Source organism: Solanum lycopersicum, chromosome 5, assembly GCF_036512215.1.
Source record: "Solanum lycopersicum chromosome 5, SLM_r2.1".
In the NCBI taxonomy this organism is placed as follows: domain Eukaryota; kingdom Viridiplantae; phylum Streptophyta; class Magnoliopsida; order Solanales; family Solanaceae; genus Solanum; species Solanum lycopersicum.
In genome coordinates this window covers 58,749,566-58,770,032 of record NC_090804.1, presented here as the reverse complement: position 1 = coordinate 58,770,032, position 20,467 = coordinate 58,749,566, and positions in this window count along the sequence as shown.

Sequence of the window (20,467 nt, the reverse complement as noted above, 5' to 3'; positions counted from 1 at the left end):
TTTTGCTCCCATCATTCCTTTTTCCAGATACATTAATTTGAAATCTTCTACTATGATTATCTTTCTTTTTTTCATTCCACAAATCTCTCCATAGTTACTTCCATTAATCTATTTTTGAATTTTATATATTTTCTTACAAATTAATGATTTGAATTTATTCAAGAGGTAAATTTATTTCAATAACTTCAATTTTTTTAAAAAAAATCATCTTAAAAAGGAAATTAAATTTTCAAAACTCAGAATCCTTTTTTCTAAAAAATAATATTTCAGATTAACAAAATAAAAAACAAGAAAGTAAAAAAATTATATAAAAAGCAAATAAATAAATAAACTGATTGAATCAGAAAAAAATTATGCGTTGAATCAATATTTAGAAAAAATTATTTTACTTTTTGGTGTCTTTGCCAATTGATTGAGAATCAAGCGGAAGAAAGAAATAGGAAAAAGTATTGCAACCAAAATAAAAATCAACTAATAGAAAGAAAATCAATTGATTGATATACCTTATCAATCAAATTACTATATATTTATGGAAAAATATTTTTTTATTTAATTGTATTAGTTTTTTTAATTTTTTTTGTATTTGATTATTTTATTTTTAAATAATATTTTAATTAATTCTTACATATTTTTTGAAATCTAATGGTATAAATAAAATACTAGAAGGTCGTATTTGATTTGCAATGTTATATATGTTTGTGTTCTAAATCTACCATTCAAAAAATGTTCAAAAAAGAAAAGAAAAAAGTTGGATATGTCATTACACGACTATCACTGTGAAAGACACAATGTATCTCGTTCATTTTGATTCTTAAATTCGATATATCACGCTACAATCGTTTTTTAATTCAAGATGATACTTAATTTTCAATGTATTTCATTTATTTTTGTAAAATATTGTGTATTAGATTAAATATCTTGATACATAAATAGATAAAAATTGATATCTTATCGTATTAAATACATTATTATCACCTACAAAATGATATATTTATGAATACACTTTATTTCATCTTAAATACACTATTCTTTTACAACCTTATTGTATCTGATACATTATTATCATCTACAAAATAATATGTTGTATAACAAATTGTATCTTATCAACTTAAAATCATCCACAATTGCATATTTATTTTTCAAGAAAAACGATGTTCTCTTCCAGAATCATAGACTGAATGAAAATACTCAGATGATGCAATAACTTGTTAACATTAAAGAAATTAGTAATACATTCCATAGAACAATTATTTCTATGTGTCAATTACAAACAATAAAACAACATAACTTATACTTGATATCATGTACAAAATATAACTATAATCTGATACATACCCTCATTTTTAAATATTTTGATATTTTTACAACAAATTAGATGTATGATGTATCATTTATAAAGTATAGTATTTCACAAACACAACAAGATACAAAATTACTTACTTAATGTATCTAATTAATAAGAGTATAGTACATACCAATTTATACAAGAAACATAAAATACTAATGTATCACGATTGTATAGTCATTTCAAAAATACAAACAAAAAACGAATTAACAACACAATATATGTAATTTCATACCTGTGGTTGTCAAATCTATTTTACTAGGAAACTATAAAGCTCTATCTATTTTGTACATTCCAATCAAGGCTCATATTCATTCCATATTCTTGAATATCAAAAAAAAAATTAGATTCTTCATTGTCTCAGTAAAATCAAAATATTTATGATGTATCTTCTTAAATTTTTTGATAAATTTGAATCAAAATTGAAAGAATCTTTGACGAATTGAGAGAAAAATATTTTTGAAACCCATCACTTATCTATCGTTCATAACTCACCTTGATTTCCCAGATTCATGAATGTATTCATCATGTATCAGCTATTGATTTTGACTTTTGGGTAAGAATTGAAAGAAGAAAGTTTGAATTGTTTGAAGCCAGACGAATTTGGAATAGAATTTAGAGAGAAAAAAATTGAATTTTGAGTTGAAGGTGGGAGGATTTGGAAGATAATTGAGGGAAGAAAATTTAAGTTTTGATAAGAATGAATTTGTTAAAATTTGGAAAAGATTGAAATCAACTAGATTAGCGTGATTTTTGGAACTCACAATCAATTTTATATTCTCTTTCCTTTAAAACTGTAAATTAATTGTTTTAATGTGTTGGATATAATGTTTCCTAAAAACATTGATTTTTAGGGATTTTCGTAAATTGAAAAATATTAGGGATGTAATGTAATTGAGATCCTTACTCTAGCAAATTCACTTATATACCTATTTTATATCATAATTGTATCAAAACATAGTTATACTATACAAAAAATAGATATAATATAAATCCTAATAATTACATTAATATACAATTACTAAAATTATCAAAAATAATTTAGCAATATAGACCTTTTCTATCAGAAAAAAAGAAAAAACACAAACCTATTTGATTATTTAGTATTATTTTGTAAGCAACAATTATTTTTCTTTTAACCCTTTTTATTCTTATGTAAACAATTATATTTGGTAATGAATCTCTAATTTACAATGAAATATATTCAACATTGTCCCATTGAAAATGTCTCTGACAAAATTCTTTAAAATTTTGCTTGTCATGAACCAGTGGACTTTTTGCTAGATTTCTTTAACGATGAGCCAATTTGCATGTGAAAGTCCATTGGAAATTGACATTTTCAAAGTAAATGGTATAAAAAAGTCATAGGTATAAACATGTATTAAAAATATAAATAAATAATTTTTTAAATTTTATAGTCACGTCGGGACCTTTTGCGCCTTTACGCATAAAGGGGAAAACACATCGATGTCACCCAAGAAAATACAACAATTTGTCAATCCTTTTCCTCGGTTACAAATGTGCGTCTTGCATAAAAAAAGATAATTGTGAATTGTATCATGGAGTTTTAGAGTACTAGAATCATGATCATTGTTATGATACTACTGATTTTGCACATGAAATTCTCTAAATTCTCAATAAAATCCTCTAAAAATAAGTCATTTTTAAGTTGATTATTCTTCCGCCTCCTCCAATTTCTTATTCTTATTCAAAATTTCATCATAGGGCTCAAAATGAGAGTGATTATTCACTTTTTTCGTCTAATGATGCAAAATTAATAAAGGAGATAAAGAATCTTGAGCTTGGGATTACTCTCATGCTATGATGAATAAAATTCTTGATGGTAAAGGGAAAAGGTCAATGGAGTATGAGTCTAAAAATTCTCGAACATCAATTAAATTTCTAACTTGTTGGTCAAAGGATTTTAGGCTACAAGCTTGGAAATATGTTTTTACAGTAGGAGTGATAGTAATTCATAATTTATGTATAAATAGATAATAATTTGAGATCATTTTTAAGAGGATGCTAACTTCTAACTTCTTTTTATCAGTTTACAGTTCACTCGTTATATGTATCTAATGCAAATATAGAAACTTCAAGTGTTGTATTGTAACAACTCCAAATTTGGAAAGGAATAAAATCGATTTTTGGATTGAAGTATCATTTTATGCGTCTCATCTACAAACTATAGAAGCTTCTATAGGACGTTCTGTCAAAAGATAGGTGAAATCCTGGTGCCAGTAATTAGTCTACGGTTAACTTGTATAGATAGTAACAAGTAGGTGCAAACCATAGGTCGAGTCCGACATTTATTTTTAAGGGGCTTTTTGATATTTTCGTAAAACCATATTCTACATTGTTTTATCTATTTTTCTAAACCCTATTAAAGGTTTGAAGCCCCAAATTACCCATATTCACCTTATTCTCCTAAATTTCCTAATCTTGACCAAATTCACACTTCAAATTTTGTCAAGTCTAAGGATGAAGATGTAATGATCCTCTTAGTCGTTTTAGAAATTTCAACCATTATTTTTATATTGACCTTTTTAGTAGATTTTATATTTAATTTATATGACTTATAAGAATGAGCGACATGATTTTTAGATTTAATAAAAGATTATTTTGTTGCTAATAATAATGGAAAAAAAAAAGAGAAAAGAAAAAGGAAATTAATTCAATGAATAAGTAAAATAAAATTAAAAGAAAAGGGGCAAAGTGCCCTAACCTTCTTAAAAGCCTGTGACGGCTCAAACGAAGAAAAAAAAACAGAAAGAATACGCAGAAAAGAAAAGAAAGGGAGAAAAGAAAAGAAAAAAAAAAGAGAGGAGCAAAATCAATATTTTTATCTCAAGGCGTCAAGGTAATTATTTTCATCCTTCCTATTAAGTTTTTAATGTAATTAGGAGTATATTTTTATGTTAAAACGTGTATAATTTACACTAATACGTGAAACTAGTTTTTGATTTCGTGTACATGTGCACATGTTATTTACATGTAATTATGGACTAGAGGGTATTAAATGAATTATTATTGTTGATGGTTGAAACAATGCATGTATAAAAGATAAGTTTTATGATGATTAATACTTTTAATTCGTTAAGAGTTAGATAGGAAATTGAAGTGAGTTACTGTAGGTTTGTAAAGAAAAAATGATTTGTGAGTTTGTTTTGAAAGTTAATGGTAATGGGTGGGTACTAAATATATAGGAATTTAATGTGTGACATATAGATTCTGAAAATTTGTTGGGGTTTAATTTTCTTTAAATCTTCTAATAATTATTATGAAATTTGTCAAAGTGATAGTGTCATAACTAGTTATAGATATGTAATTGGGTTTTTTTTAGAAACTATTGATGGTGTTCCCTTTGAAAGTATGTCAAGATTTCCAATGGAATATTGATATGCCGTCAATAGCCATTTTGGGATAATAATTGGACAATTATATTATATGGAAACTATTAGAGTTGTAGTGTTTGGAGAAATTATGACTTAACTCTTGACTTGAAATTTAAGAAATATGAGATTTGACATATTAGTTAGAATCAGGATTGATAAACTTTATTATAAATTTGGATAAATTGTTGGGTCAAAGTTAAACAAATAGTAATATCAGTGTTGTAAGATTTGAACTCTTGTTGTGGTTATTGATTTGAATAGATTGTATTGATTTGAAAGTACAACAAAGGAAGAAAGTTAAAGTCCCGAAGTGATTGTTCGATAAATTGAGGCAAGTGGATTTCTAAACTCTTGTTAAGTGTATGAAATGCGTGTATGTCCTTGTGGTATATGTTGGGAGTAACGGGATTGGTGATGGGTTGACTTGTTCACATTGATTAATTCTAATGATGAAAAGAATGGGGATAACAAAAAGGCAATGTGATTAATTTGTTATGTGTGTTGTGTTGAGAAAGGGTTGAAGGCTTGTTGAATCATTTTTGATGTAACTTCATGTTTGTCTGGTTGTTAATTGTGCGATGTTATGAAAATGGTCATCTCCTCATTATTTGTGTGAACTTGTCATCTGCATTATTCTGAGGCATTGGTTGTGACAAGTGTTATGTGCATTGAGAAAGAATGGGTACTTAAGAGGATGTACCATTTCGAGGGACGTATCGCGCGCCGCGATGGATACTATATTTCGATGGACGTATCGCGCGCCACGATGGATACTATATTTCGAGGGACGTATCGCACGCCGCGATGGTTACTATTATCGAGGGTCGTGTCGTGTGCCGCGAGAGATGCATGGACAGATATGTCCCCCATGGGTCCCGGACTGAGAGACAGCGGGTGTGTATCACTAGGTCAGACATGCATCATTATACTTGACATTGCATTCTATTGCATTGCACATACTTATCATTAGTGAAGTTGATATCATATTTTGCTGATCTTCTGATTGCCTTTCTGCGAAACTTGTGATTGATCAATATTGAGCATGTTATTGCGGATATGTAATTCGTTGAAGTGTTGTTGTTGAGGATATGTAAATTGTCTAAGTGTTGTTGTTGAGCTACGTGCTATGTAAACTGTGAGCTGTTAGGTTGGGTTGATTTTAATGCAGGTTGTAGTTGTGGAGGTTTGGTTGGGGGTGGTAGGAGTACCCGTATTTTATCCCCTTAGCTTGTGTTTAGACGTTTTACTTGCTGGGTACCTTGTGGTTTGGTACTCAACCCTTGCTACTACAAATTTTTTTGTAGGTTACTAGCCCGGACTTTGTGATATTTCCCTTCTCCTTGTATGAGGTTTCTTGGAGATTTGTCAGGTGGCTGTTTCCATCGCAACATACTTTCTTCTCCTTAATTATGATCTTGTTCTATTCTAGAAACAAGTTCATTTGAGACTTGAGTTTTTTTTTCTTTTGAATCAATTGTAATACTTTAGAGGCTTGTACACGTGACTACCAGGTTTTGGGGGTTTTATTAAGTTACTTATATTTTATTTCCGCACTTTATTGTAATGGTTGAGTCTTAGGCTGACTTGTCTTGGTGGGATAAGACGAGTGCCATCACGCCCATTTTTGGGTCGTGACAAAATGGTATCAGAGCCCCAGGTTCATAGGTCTCACGTTTGTACAAGTCGAGTCTAAATAGAGCCTCGATGATCGGTACGGAGACGTCTGACGTATCTTCGAGAGGCTATAGTGACTTTTAGGAAATATCTTCAATTCTTGGATCTCTATTGTGCGTACTTGGTCCCATTTGATTCTTATTGCTTCACTCCATTCGCTCTCATTTATGTGATGACTCGTGTGTAGTTCCTTTTGTGAATCAGTGGCATGTCGTGTGTTGGTTTGATGTTAGATCTGGTATTGATGTGGAAATGATATACTTATGAAACGAATGCGTGATCATATTTAAAAGAGTTGAGCAAGGTTAGTTATCATTGTAAAATAATAATAATAAATATAGTACTTATCTGGTATAAGCAAAATATGGAGTGGTTCGACAATTAGAAGTTAAATGTTTGAAGAATTAACTAGATAATAAATAGTGTAACCTTGAAAAATAAAATTGATATAGTTGTCATACCATTAATGAGTTGCTTAGCAAATGATGTTGCACCAATTCAGATCAGAATCCTTTATGTGGTTTCACAGATTGAGTGTATACCAAAGAAGGTCATGATACGACTATTACAATGGTATTGATGGGTACTTGGTAGAATTATGGAGTCTGTTACTTTTGATATTGACCTTGCTTACGAAAGAATACATATAGCTTGGGTTAGATACAAAAATAATCTGGTAATATTTTACAGCTATTTGATGGATAAAGTGTGTGACCTATTTGGAAATGATCTTCTCAATAGATACGATATGTTCTAGTGGTGCATGTAACGAATTTTCACGATGTGTTACTAGTGGTACATGAAAACGGACATGTTGATTGTTAAGTGCAAATTCTAACTATTTAAGGAGATATCTATTGTATTACATGCTTATATGATAAGATTTGGTGTTGAATTCATATTCGAGATGCCAACTAGCTTGTTAGTACGAGTGGATGCGTTAAGCAGTATTTATAAAGACGCTTTTAGTAGTGGATCTTTGGTATGAAATTGATATGTCCAGATTGTGAAATGTATTTTATGAATTTTTAAATGAGTGGTGATTTCATCGTAATGTCCAAGAAATTGGATCAATATTGAATGAAAAGCATATGGGTAAAGGAAGTCCTAAAGAGTATACTTATGTGAAGACAATTAAGAGTTTTATTAAGGAAGTGCGGATAAAAGTGGGTTAGTTCTTTGGATTGGATTGGTATAACCGGGTTTAAGGATTCATATTGATGAAATAGTTGACTTCGTGGTGATTACAAGAGCTAACTAAGCATGATGATAATAGGAGTTTGTGATGGATTGCGATTGAGACTAAATCATAAAATAAGAATTGAGGGTTAAACGAGTTTTTATGATAATAACGACTTGCGAGCATCTAAGGCTGTGGTTTCCACTATTTGATGAACAATGTGGTTGTATGAAAGGTTGTATAATGTGTTGAAAATTTCGCTTGAATAAAATTGAAAGAAGCTAGAGTCATAAATGGAAAAGAATTAGTGGGAAGTATTTTAGTCATTGGAAAGAGACAATCGAGTTTTTTGTGATGCTTACAAAGTCAATTAAGGCTTTCTCACTATGGGAGGTGGTGTGCTTTGATATCAAGGTCATTGCTGTTTTCCCAATGTTGATTACATGAGAGAGCAGATCTTGTTAGAATCATAGATTTCTTGGTATTATATTCATAGACAACCACCAATTATGTAGTATGAATTGTAGAAGGTCTATTTTTAAATTGGATGAAGAAGAATATTGTGAAATTTGTGTATAAGTGTCTTAATTATCAACAAGTGAAAGTTTAGCATCAAATGTCGAGATGTTTTCCTTAAAATTTCAATTTCCTTACTTGGAAGTGGGTGGATTTTGAATATGGACTTTCTGTTTGATTTACCTTACACCCAATGATAACATGAATTGATTTGGATTATTATGGATCGAATGCCAAAGTTGGCTTATTTAATTCCCATCAGGGTTTCTTACTTAATAGAGGACTAGGCTAAATTGTATTTGAGGGAAATGGTGAAATTACATCGCGTGACCTTATCTATTAGCATAGATCTTAGTACTTAATTCACTTCTCAATTTTGGAAACCTTTCCAAAATGGCCTTTTTATTCATGCTAAGCTTAGTATGGCCTATCATTGTAAAAAACTGATGGAAATAAAAGCATACCATCCAAATTTTGTAAGATATGTTTAGTTCTTGGTTGATTTACTTCAATCCAAATTAGGATGATCATTTGACTTTTATTTGAGTTTGCTTACAATAATAGGTATCATTGAAGCATTGGTATAACTCAATTTGAGGCGCTTTATGGCAGGGGGCATAAATCTCCTATAGGTTGGTTTGATGTTTCTGAGACTTCCTTAATAGGTTCCAAATATGTACATGAGTCCATCGAGATGTTTTGACTTATTAGAGAAAGGTTTTAAACGACTCAAAGTCATGAAATATTGAAAGTACGAACTTGAGTTTGAGGTAAATAACCGGGTCTACTTGGAAATTTAACCCAGATAGTTTTAATGAGGTTTGAAAAGAAACGGAATCTCATTTCTCGATATGTGAGACCATATCAAATTTTGAGGCGTATTGGTAAGATTGCTTGTGAATTTGATTTTCCTAATGATTTAGCATCGGTACCTCATTTATTTTATGTCCTTTGTTTTTTGAAGAAATCTATTGGTGATCCAATATCCACTGTGACACTGTAGAGCCTTAGTATAATGGAAGTATTTATTATAAAGAAGTTCTAGTTGAGATTTCAGATCTGAAAGGTAAAAAATTGAGAAATAAGGAAGTTGCATATGTGAAAGTTTTAAAGAGGAATGAAAGAGTTGAGGGTGCTACTTGGGAGGCCTAGGCCAATATGATGTCCTATTATGCCTATCTCTTACCCTCAAATCCTGTTCTATCTTTCGGTATTTAGATCATCATGGTTCATCTTTTATGGTTAAATATGTCTTAGTCATTCTCATGTTTCCATATACATGCATACTCATGAAAAATTTCTTATGAGATCTTTGTGTGGATTTTGTTATTTTCTTTATGATATTCATTTGAGTATGGTATATATGTATACCTTATTAAATAATTTTTTAAGTATGTTTAAGCCGGATTTGATGTTTTTCCTTGGCTATGTGTTTTGCTGAAGTTTCATCGTAAGGGATGTTAGATTTATTCCTCTACCCTACTAATGTTGCCTTGAGTCTTACTCGAGGACAATGTTCCCAAGGGAGAGATATTATAACAGTTCAAAAATTAGAGAAGGAAAAAAAATAAATTTTTCAACTGAAATATGGTCTTATTTATGGGTCCCATCTATTAACCGTAGAAGCTTTTATCAAACGTAGATGGAAACCGTATAAGTGGGAAAATGTTTTTTCTCAAAAGAAGTCCCACTACCATTTGTATCACTAGGATGGTCTGTCATATTATGTTCGAGCGTAGATAAGTCTCATAGGTGAGTCTCGAACTTAAAAGGGTCAAAGTTGGTTTTTAGGTACCAAAGAAAGACCTAAAAATTGTATAAATGATCTACCAAAATATAGGTGAAATCATGGTTGGTCTGCGGTTGACCAGCATAGATCGTTGGAATTCCTATGGTCTGTAGGTCTTAATCATAGGTCGAGTCCGGTAGTTATTTTGAAAGGTCTTTCGGATCTTTTTCTAACTATTTCATTATATTCTACACTGTTTTGACTTTAACCCTAATCCTTGTAAAAAGGTTTTAAGACCCAAATTACCCATATTCAAACCATTCTCCTAAATTTCCTAAACTTGACCATGTTTACTCTCGAGAATCTCTCAAGTCGAAGAAAGAAGAAGAAAAACTATGGTTCTTCCAAAGTCTCCAATCCTTCATTCTTCTTGGGCTTCTAAAATCAATGAATTTGTTTATTTACCCATGGAGTCCAATCCTCCTTGGGTTCTTAAGGTTTTCAATTTTCCCTACTCAATTTCCAATTAATCAAATCAGGGTTTCAATTCAATAAATGTAGGTATCATCCAATTATGATTTATTTTACTTGATTAAGTCTTCTAAAGGATGATTTAATGTTAATATATGACAATTATTTGAAATGGCACTAACACATGCCTACATTATGTTTTTCAACCATGATCATGTGATGAACCCATAAACTATGAATTAAGAATTTTCAAGATATCCATCTTTTATTAAATGGTTACAAATGATATGGGGATGATTTGAAAGGAAATTATCAATGCTATTTTGAAAGTGTTTCTCACTTACTACGATGATCATGATTGTGAAAGGTATTTCTCACAAATTAATTTACATTGGCCAAAGGTTTCTCATCCATATTGAATTATGTTTAAAGAGACATTCTATGTTTTGATCTAAAAGTATGGATTGGTATGATCATTGTCTTTCCTATGTTAAAACAATATTTAACTTTTTTATAGTCCATTGAGACTTTGACTTATCAGCGACAGGGATTTAAGGTGGTGCTCAAAATATGCTAGTCTTTAGTAGCAACCTCTAGTGCCTATCTGCATCCCCCCAATAGGATTTAAATGACCTAGCTAGTGGATCCACTTTATCAAATTATGATATGTACGGATTTGACCATGTCAAATAGATTCCCCTTCCTTAGGTATGAAAGATATACCTGATTCTATGATATAGATCTCATGGTCTTATTGTCAATTAAAGCTAATATCCCACAAAATGATTATGTTTTCTTCAAAGCTTTTCTAATGTTTATGTTAATGTATTTGACCATGTTTTTATGATTTTCATGTCACCTCTACTATAAAACTTTCAAATGTTTCTACATGATCATTCCTACTCATTTTAAGTAATTTCTGTTATAATCCATATGTGTATGCATATTGCCTTATATTTGAACATTTCATGTATATGAACATACTTGTGCATACGTTATCTCATGAACGTAGGGTCTGACATTCCTGCCTCACACACTCGTGGCTTGGCATCAATTGGGTACTTCAAGTGATTAGTGAGTCCACATGTTCCGTGGATCGAGACACATTATATTTTTGTGTCTTTTCTTTTTAGACATTGTATGCGATGTATGGATTGCATTTCAATTTTCTTTCTTATGATGTATTATATTACTTTGAGACTTATGCTAGACTTCCTCTTTTGTCAAACTCTTTTATATGAAATGTTCCCTTTGAAATTTTTATCCTATTATCTTGAAGACGTACACTTAGAATCTTCTGTAGGGCCTCTCGGGTTCTATATGCCATATTACGCCTAGGATTTACTTTGGATCGTGACATTTATATAGGTCATTTGTATCTTTATTTTGTATTTTTCATTATATGATTTGCATTATATTATCTAGTTTCTTGGATCTCTCTCACTCACACACATAAAATTCAGGTACCAAAATAAATAGACTCATATGTCTTTCCTTTTTAATTTTATTTTATTATAGCCATATGATAATACTCAAACATATTATTTTGGTTAATAGAATTCACATCATGTAGAGATAAAAAATAAAAGCGTTTTTTTTAATTCCCTCCATTGTCAGGGCTCAAATCAAATGATTAAGGGCAAAGAAATCTTATATATCCATTACATCACAATCCTTGTTGGTGGTCATCCAAAATAAATGGTTTAGTTACAAGAATTTGATAAATCTTCGTACCCTTTGCTAGGACTCAGGAGTATACTAACTTAATGGATAATTTCATTTTTATGGTATTAGTCAAATCAAGGTCTTGTTCAATTTTTTACATCTTAATTATTGAAGCTCATATCAAAAATTGAAAATATAAAACACAGTAAAGTAAAAATAAAGAGATTGAAGCATATAGAATTTAATTACATGTAATAGTAATATATCATTTTAAAAAACATATATCAAATCTATCAATTAAAACATGTAAAAGTGATAATCGACCTACAAACACACTTACGCATGAGAAGAAAAAAATGCAATTGTTTGTAATATATATAATACTAAAATATTATGTAAGAATTAAAAGAATTTGAAGCATGTATTTTTCCTTCAAATGGAATTAGAAAAGAACAAAAAGAGAAACGGTTTTAGTATGAGGTGTGGGGCCTCAGATCGATTAATTCTTGGATTATATGATGACAAAAACAATCAACAAAGTCACCTCAAAGCCTTAAATAAATTAAAATAAAAATAGGTCATAAATTGGTTATTTATATTAGTATAACATTTTTTAAAATGTATATCAAATCTATGAAATCAAAATATCTAAAAAATAGTAATATACTGACCCACAAACACCCCCATGTGAGAAAGGAAATATAGTACCATTGTTTGTGTAATATATAACTAAAAAAATATTGCAAGTACTAAAACAATTGGAAACATAAATTTGTAATTTAGATGGTATTAGGTAAAAAAAAAAGCTAAACAATTTATGGTGAGACTGGATGAGGGAGGGAGTCTCAAATCAGTTAATTTTGACTTATATGAAGACAATAAAATTCAACAAATGTCATCACAGAGCTTTAAATAAATTAAACAAAACTAGGTGATACATCAATTATTTTGGCTTGTACAAGATGCACCATTATTTGCTATACAACTCATCCGCAACAAGTAGTCACAACGACAATTATTTTCTTAACTAAGGAAGGGCAAAGGCCCTACATATAAATGAAATAGTCATAATCCATACGGGCTCACAATGATTAGTAATGACCCAGACGGTCTTTTTTAGAAAATTTATTAAAATTACCATTTTGTCCTTTTTGATAGTTGTTTTAAGTCATTACTATTCGGTTTAAGAAGTTCCTCTTCAAAATGATGTAAAAAATTTAGATTTTTTGATGTTTTTAGTTTTGGAAGACTTAAAGTAGTTAAAAGTGGTTTTTGGTGTCAATCTAAGTTTCATTTGTTGCAATGGATTTCTGCCAGTTCTATAGCTTCAGAATGTGGAATTTTGTCTAGGAGAATCGTCGCATTTAGATTTGGAGTTTTTTCGTAGATTGGAGGTCTTAAGTTGGAAGTTGATGAGATTTTAGTATTTTTGTTGACTTTGGCAACATTCGGAGTTTGGATGCTCTAATCAAACTTTTGACAGTTCAGCTGGATTTAAAGGATAATTTTAAGCCCAGGGGATGTCTTGACTGTTTTTTCAGAGGTTTCGAGCTTTGTTTTGCCGTTTTAGGTGTTAGGTTTATTTATTCCTACTCACAGGTTTTTTAAATGAGACCTAGAATTTCTATTTCGATGGTTCTATTTAGTATGAAATATCGAGTTTCGTTAGTTAGCATATTTTGTGTGTGTATGGAGTCTCCAACGAATCTCAAAGGTCAATTAGGACACTTTTGTGCTGGCTGCTTTTCTGATGTCTAGCATTTATTGTGCCTCAGGTTCATGACCTTCGCATTGGTGAAGACCTGATTGCATTCATTAGGGTTACTTTTTTTCCAACCCTCTCGTTCACGAAGGTGTACTCACTTTTGTGACCTTAAAATTCACGAAAACCTAGTTGTGTTCGCCTGGGGTTATTTATTCGGAGATCGTATCCGAAACTAAGGAACAGGTTCACGATAGAATTCATGATGTGAGTTCGCGTGCGCTAGGCTATGGGCAGTGTTATTGCTAAAATAATGGTTTTTCCCCATTTATCCATTTTCAAACTTTGAGATTTAGTTTAAGAGATTTGAAAAGGGCTTTTTAATTCATTGATTAAGCAACAATTTCTAATTCCCTAACTCTTTAACCCATTATTTAGTTAATAATTTGTTGATTAAACAAAGTTGTTAATTCCAACATGAAGTTCTTTTGAAAAGATTTAAGGTCTATGATAAATTGACGATTATGTACTAAGTACAACTCCATTTTCGAAATGATTTTCACTATCGGTTTCCAAATGCTTTGGGTAACATATTCATATAACAAGGTCCAAATTTAAACTTCATTTTTGAATTGAATTTTTGGATCAATTTGACCACGTTTTCTTGATTGCTTGACATGGGTGTTGTTAGTTTCAAAATATTATTGTGAACACTTTTTTGAATAAATGAATACCATTCAGAAGGGAAAAATCCAAGTGCTGTAATGATTATTGAGTTGTCGAGACAAGTGAGCTTCTAGAACTTTTTTATGTTTGTAGAATCTTGTGATTTCCTAGTTTTATGTGTTGGTAGGTAACAACAAGTGGTGATGGGTGGAATTATTTCATATCGATTAAGCTTCATGATAAAAAAAAGAATAAGAAAAAAGGAAATATGATGGTAATTTTGTGTGGTATATAATGAATGATTTGAGTGGTAATATTAGCTCGTTATTGATGAAATATTATGACCGTGGTGTTTTGATTGTAACTTTTTATGTGTTTGACATCTTATTATTGTATGAACATGCCTTTTCACATTGGTTTTAATATAATATGATGAGATCTATTTGATTATGCAAATGGGAAATGGTTCTGGTGATGCCGATGGTTAATGGTTCCGGCGAGATATATTGATATCGATGGGAAATAATTTCAGCGAGAGATGACTATGTTGATGGGAAATAATTTTGAAGATATATGAAACTTGTGAGTCCCCCATGGGTTTTGACATAAGATTTAGTTTATCGGTATTGTAGGATAGACAAGCATCAGCCTATATAACATTGCACATCATTGCATCACACCTAATTAATTTTGACTATTGATTATATGTTATTAGAACTATTGATTATGTAATACTGTGATGGTAAACTGTGTGTTGAGGTGAAACTTAAGTTATTTTTTATATGCTTTGTTGAGTAAGAAATGTTGGTAACTTTGATTGGGATCGACCCATAACTGTTAACGTATTGCTATGTGTTACTTGAAATTTTCAATTGCTGGTTTGGGCTAATCTCTCTGTAGGTTGTAGTTGTGGAGGTTCGATTGGGATAAAAGAAGTTCTGACCATTCAAAATACAAGATTGTGATGGTACAAATCCCAAGAACAACAAAATTGGTAAGAAAGCCAAAAGGAATAATGATACGTGATTTCTAAAGGGAGGCCACAACTCATAAGAAAAAAATAAAGAAAATCCTGAAAACCGGTAGCATAAGTATAAAGAGTATCAATACATTTCTAGAATTCAGAATACATCCTATGTCTTAGACAAGAAATTAAAGACTATAAATGATATATAGAGACCAATGGCGATCTCGAAAGTAGGATTTTACCAAAAATCCGAAAGAGAAGAAATTGCTAGATATGATAAACCGATACAAAGATCACACTGACTAGGATCCTTCTAAAAAAGATAAAAGAAGTAGGTGTGACTAAGATCTACATGTACTTAGTAGGTTTGAAAGAGTGAGTGTAAGCAACAATTTAGACTAAAGAAATAAACTATAAAACACTTCCATCTATAGGCAGAAAAGTCTCATTCCGGCATCAATGAAACCAGTTTATATAATAACAACGTGAATAAAGTAAAAACCAAAGGATACATATAAAAAAGTCACATAACACAACAAAGTTGGCCAATTAAATTTAATGAATGATGAACTGATATAGTGGAACCAAGGATGTTGCACAAATTATTGTATACAACTTGTCAAGCTTTAGCATCCAAAAAAAGGATACATGGGACACTCACATTCCACATACCATTCTCAAAATCTCAATATCTCATCAATTTGCAATCTCGCTCATGGTCAAGGAAAAGACTAAGGTGTCTTATTTTCTTCCTTCAAAAATACTATTTTTCTACTATTTCATATTCCTATGGTAAAAAGGCATAATAACCTCATGTAATTTTGAATAAAATTAAGTTCCCAAACTCACAAGTCTTGGAATAGGACCTCAAGTGATAGGAATATTGAAGGTATCAATTAAAAATGAGTATTTACCATTTAGAAAGCATTTCATTAATTTTAAGTTGATCAAATAAGAACTCAAACCCTTGACTCCGACATCTCAATGTCAAATATAAAGATAGGTCACACAGCTCCTCACTCGGGGAATTACTCAATTAAACCTTGTTTTAGCAACAATTAACGGTATCAAACAAGCCTCCACAAAATTTGAGTATCATAAATAGGCATAATACGAACTAAGAAAAGAAGGCCAACACTTATCAACCTCTAAAGCTCATAGTAGAAATGATCACAGTTTAATTCTTAAGAAAATAACTTACTCATCTCATTTTAAAAGAGAGATAGCCTAACTTACCTTGAAGGCCAAAACTTTACTCCAATAACTCTAACAGGGAACTTCCTCAAACACACGATACCCGTATTGATAGAATTAGAAACTTGGGGTAAAATAGCTCAAAAATCACTTCAGAAATTGAAGTGTAAAATTCAATTTTTAGCTGAAAAACAAGTTCTACAGGCCGAGAGAAATATGTGGTTGACAAATCCATTAAAATCGACCAAGGAACGAGTTTCAATTCGTGAATATTCCAATTTGCCAACTTAGGGGAAATCCCCAAAACCCTCATTGAAATCATGATTTGAAGGTATTTCGAATGATAAGAATACAAGTAATCAATAATCAATTTTTAGGGAAATATTACCCACTCGAGTTGTCACAAAAAGCTGATAAGAATGGCTTCCTTGAGCTCCAAAATATTAAAATAAATGAGAAAAAAATTGGAAGAATCTTGAATTTAGGTTCTATCTACAAGATAAATGGTCAATGTGACTGCAAGCCACTAACTCTCACATTGCGAAGTGAAAAGAGGTTCACATAGCGATCAATAGACCCTTTTCTACAATCACGAAGGTTAAGGAAATTATTCATCATGAACGGAAGCCTATATGGACCTTGATCATGAAGGCCACATAAAAGTCTTATCATGATCGCAAGCCTATAAGCCACAATTGTTGAGGTAAAAAATTACCTGCATTATTAATTGGAAAAATAGTATCCCAGTACAAGGAAAATGCCTTTGAATGGACTTCATAAATCATTTGGGTCTGCTAAAATAAGCTAGACATGCTAGTTCACTAAAATTGATAGTTTGGACTAAAAATACGCTAGACATGCTAGCTCACTAAAATGAAATCGTCAGAATTTTAAAAGAGATCAAATAATTACCCTCCTAGATCACTCTTAAGGCTTAAAACTCAAATCCTAGCCCAACACCAAAAACTCAACGCAAGGCCTCAGAAAAATTTTAAGCATCTTACTAGCCAAAACTTGATGATCCATATGGAATTGTACTGAGGGAATCCCCATCTGATGCTTAGAAATTGAAATATTGACCAAAGTCAACTATACCAAGAATTCTTAACTGAGAGGGTCAAAATCACCCAAAACACACCTGATCACATCAGGGACCACACCAACCATTCCCACAACACAAACTAAGCATTGAAACACTAAGGAGAAGGGGAAAATGATCAATTCACAACTTAAAGCAAATTAACAAGACATGGGACATTACATTATCAAACACTAAAACATGTGTACGTCCTAAAATGGAAAGCAAAATAAGGTACCTGAAGGGGTGAAAATATAGATTATCTACGATATATGTTAGACTCAAGCTCTTATGTCACCTCCTCAACAGGTTGGAGCCTCTGCTCTACCTTCACTGAGTTAATATGCTTTGATCTCAATGGTGTAGTTTGCATATCCAAGATATCAAAAGGCTTCTCCTGAAAGGACATATTTTGGCTCAAAAAAACTGAATCCCACTCAATCACATGAGAATTATGATGATATCTCTTAAGCATCGAGACGTGAAGCACAGGGTGGATCACTGAAAGGCTAGATCGCAAGTCAACCTTTAAGATACCTTTACGCAGTTCCCCAAAATCTCAAAAGGTCTAATGAAATACAAATTGAGTTTTCCTATCATTCCAAACCTCATCACACACTTGGTATATGGAATCTTAAGCAAAACCTTCTTACCAATTGCAAAGGACACATCCCCCACACACCTATCTGCATAAATCTTCTGCTTACTCTATCACAAGGTGTTGTTGAATAATTTTCACCCTATTTATTGAGTCTCTCAACATATCAGTGCCCCAAGGTTGTAATCCACATGACCTATACCTCCTCACATACAAAGCCTGAAACGGTGCCATCTAAATGTTTGAATGGTAACTTTTGTTATAGGATAACTCCACAAGAGGTAGGGATTGGTCCAAATGACCACCAAAGTACATGATCATGTCTTGAATCATATGCTCAAGCACTTGATAATCTACTAATACTAACCATTGATTTGAGGATGGATGGAGGTACTCAACTAAAGCTTGGTATTTATCTGCATAGAACTCCATTAACGAGAGGTGAAATTCTCACCTCTATCTGATACAATTGAAATGGATACTCCATGCAACTAAGCAATCTTTAGAATGTATTTCCTAGAAAACTACTCTGCATTATAGTTAGTCTTTATCGAGATAAAAAGAGCCGACTTGGTCAACCGGTTCATAATAACCCAAAAAGAATCAAGCTTACCCAAATCAAGGGTAACAGGTGACCTAGTCATAAAGTCCACAGTAATGCGCTCCTCCTTCCACTCAAGGATGTGTATCATTTGCATCGCACCACTTGTTGTTTCATGCTTATAAATCACTTGTTGACATTTCAAACACTAGGACACAAAGTCCATGATATCTCTCTTCATATCAAACACTAGGACATTTCAAACACTAGGCCACTCGTGGTCTCTAAAGGAGATGGATCTTTTGTAAAATGATGAACATGGACAAAATAATATAAACATCCATTCTGAAGATACTAATCCCTTGGATATGAACTTGGATCACCCTTCCACACAAGTTGAGTTAAGATAAGGTCACAACCTTTCCATAAAAATATAAGTTCATATGGTAGGGAGAAAACCAATCCATACTAACTAACATATGAAATTAAGCATATCAAGTAAAATCAGGTGAACCCGAGAAACACTGTTAAAAAATATCACTACACACCCTCTGTAAACCTTATCCACCACTTAGGAATTGCCTACCAGAGTGAAGAAACTAGAAGTCACAACAAGAGACTCCCACACATGATCAATACCCGCAAAAATATAAGTAGACACATAAGAGTAGGTCAACCCAGGGTCAAATAATATTGTAGCACCATGATTATAGATAAGGAAGCTACTTTTGATAATTTCATTTGAGGCCTTTACCTCAAATATACTAGTATATCATAAGACTTTCTACGGTAACCACTATTTTGAGAGACACCACAAACAATGCCTCAATCCCCATTATCTCCCCCTTGGTAGTTTCTCTAGCACCATGTGAAGTACCCTGTGCCGATAGATTTGGCCTAAAAAGAGTAGTGTGATCCTGACTAGATTGTACAAGATGGACGTTTGGGTAATCCTTTACCTGTTTCCCAAACTCCTCACAAACAAAAGAAACACAAAGACATGAACCTCACTGAGAGTACACAAAGATTGTGCATGACCTCCTCGACCTACTGATCATCCATGTATAACCTAACCAATTTGACTAGGCCTGGATCAACTAACACTATTTGTACTTTGAATAACGGCATGCAATAATCTACCCTAGTAACCACATGAGCCTTGGCTTGAATAATCTCTACCTATAGATAAATGACTGTTGAACTGAACCTTGAGAGAAAACCTCTTGGTTTCACTACCCTATCTAGCATGTGAAATACCCTCACTCCTTGACCAACTTATTGATCCACTCAAACTTTATGTGAATACTCGATATGACATGTTAACCTTGCGTGTTCACGCCTATTTGTCTCTCTCTCGATCTCTCTCTCTCACTCTCTCTTGTGTGTGAAAACCTATCTCTCTAGCACACACGTCTATCTCTTCCTCTCTTGTAGGAAGGCCTCTCTATCTCTCTTTTTTGTGTGCCTCTCTCTCTTCATCTCATTCTATTCATCCCAAATAACTGTTGGTCAAAAATATTCCATAGAATATGACAACAGAATTTTGTATCATGCACAAATGTATTTGTACTCCATATCAATTGGATTTGTATTATGTATAAACTGTGTTCTTTCATACAATAAATTCAATTTGTGATACAAATCAAGTGAATCAATTATATTTGTGATAAGACTTGATATAACAAATACCCATATTCATCCTCTATGTCAAATTTTTTATGTATCAACTGTATTCAACAAATATAT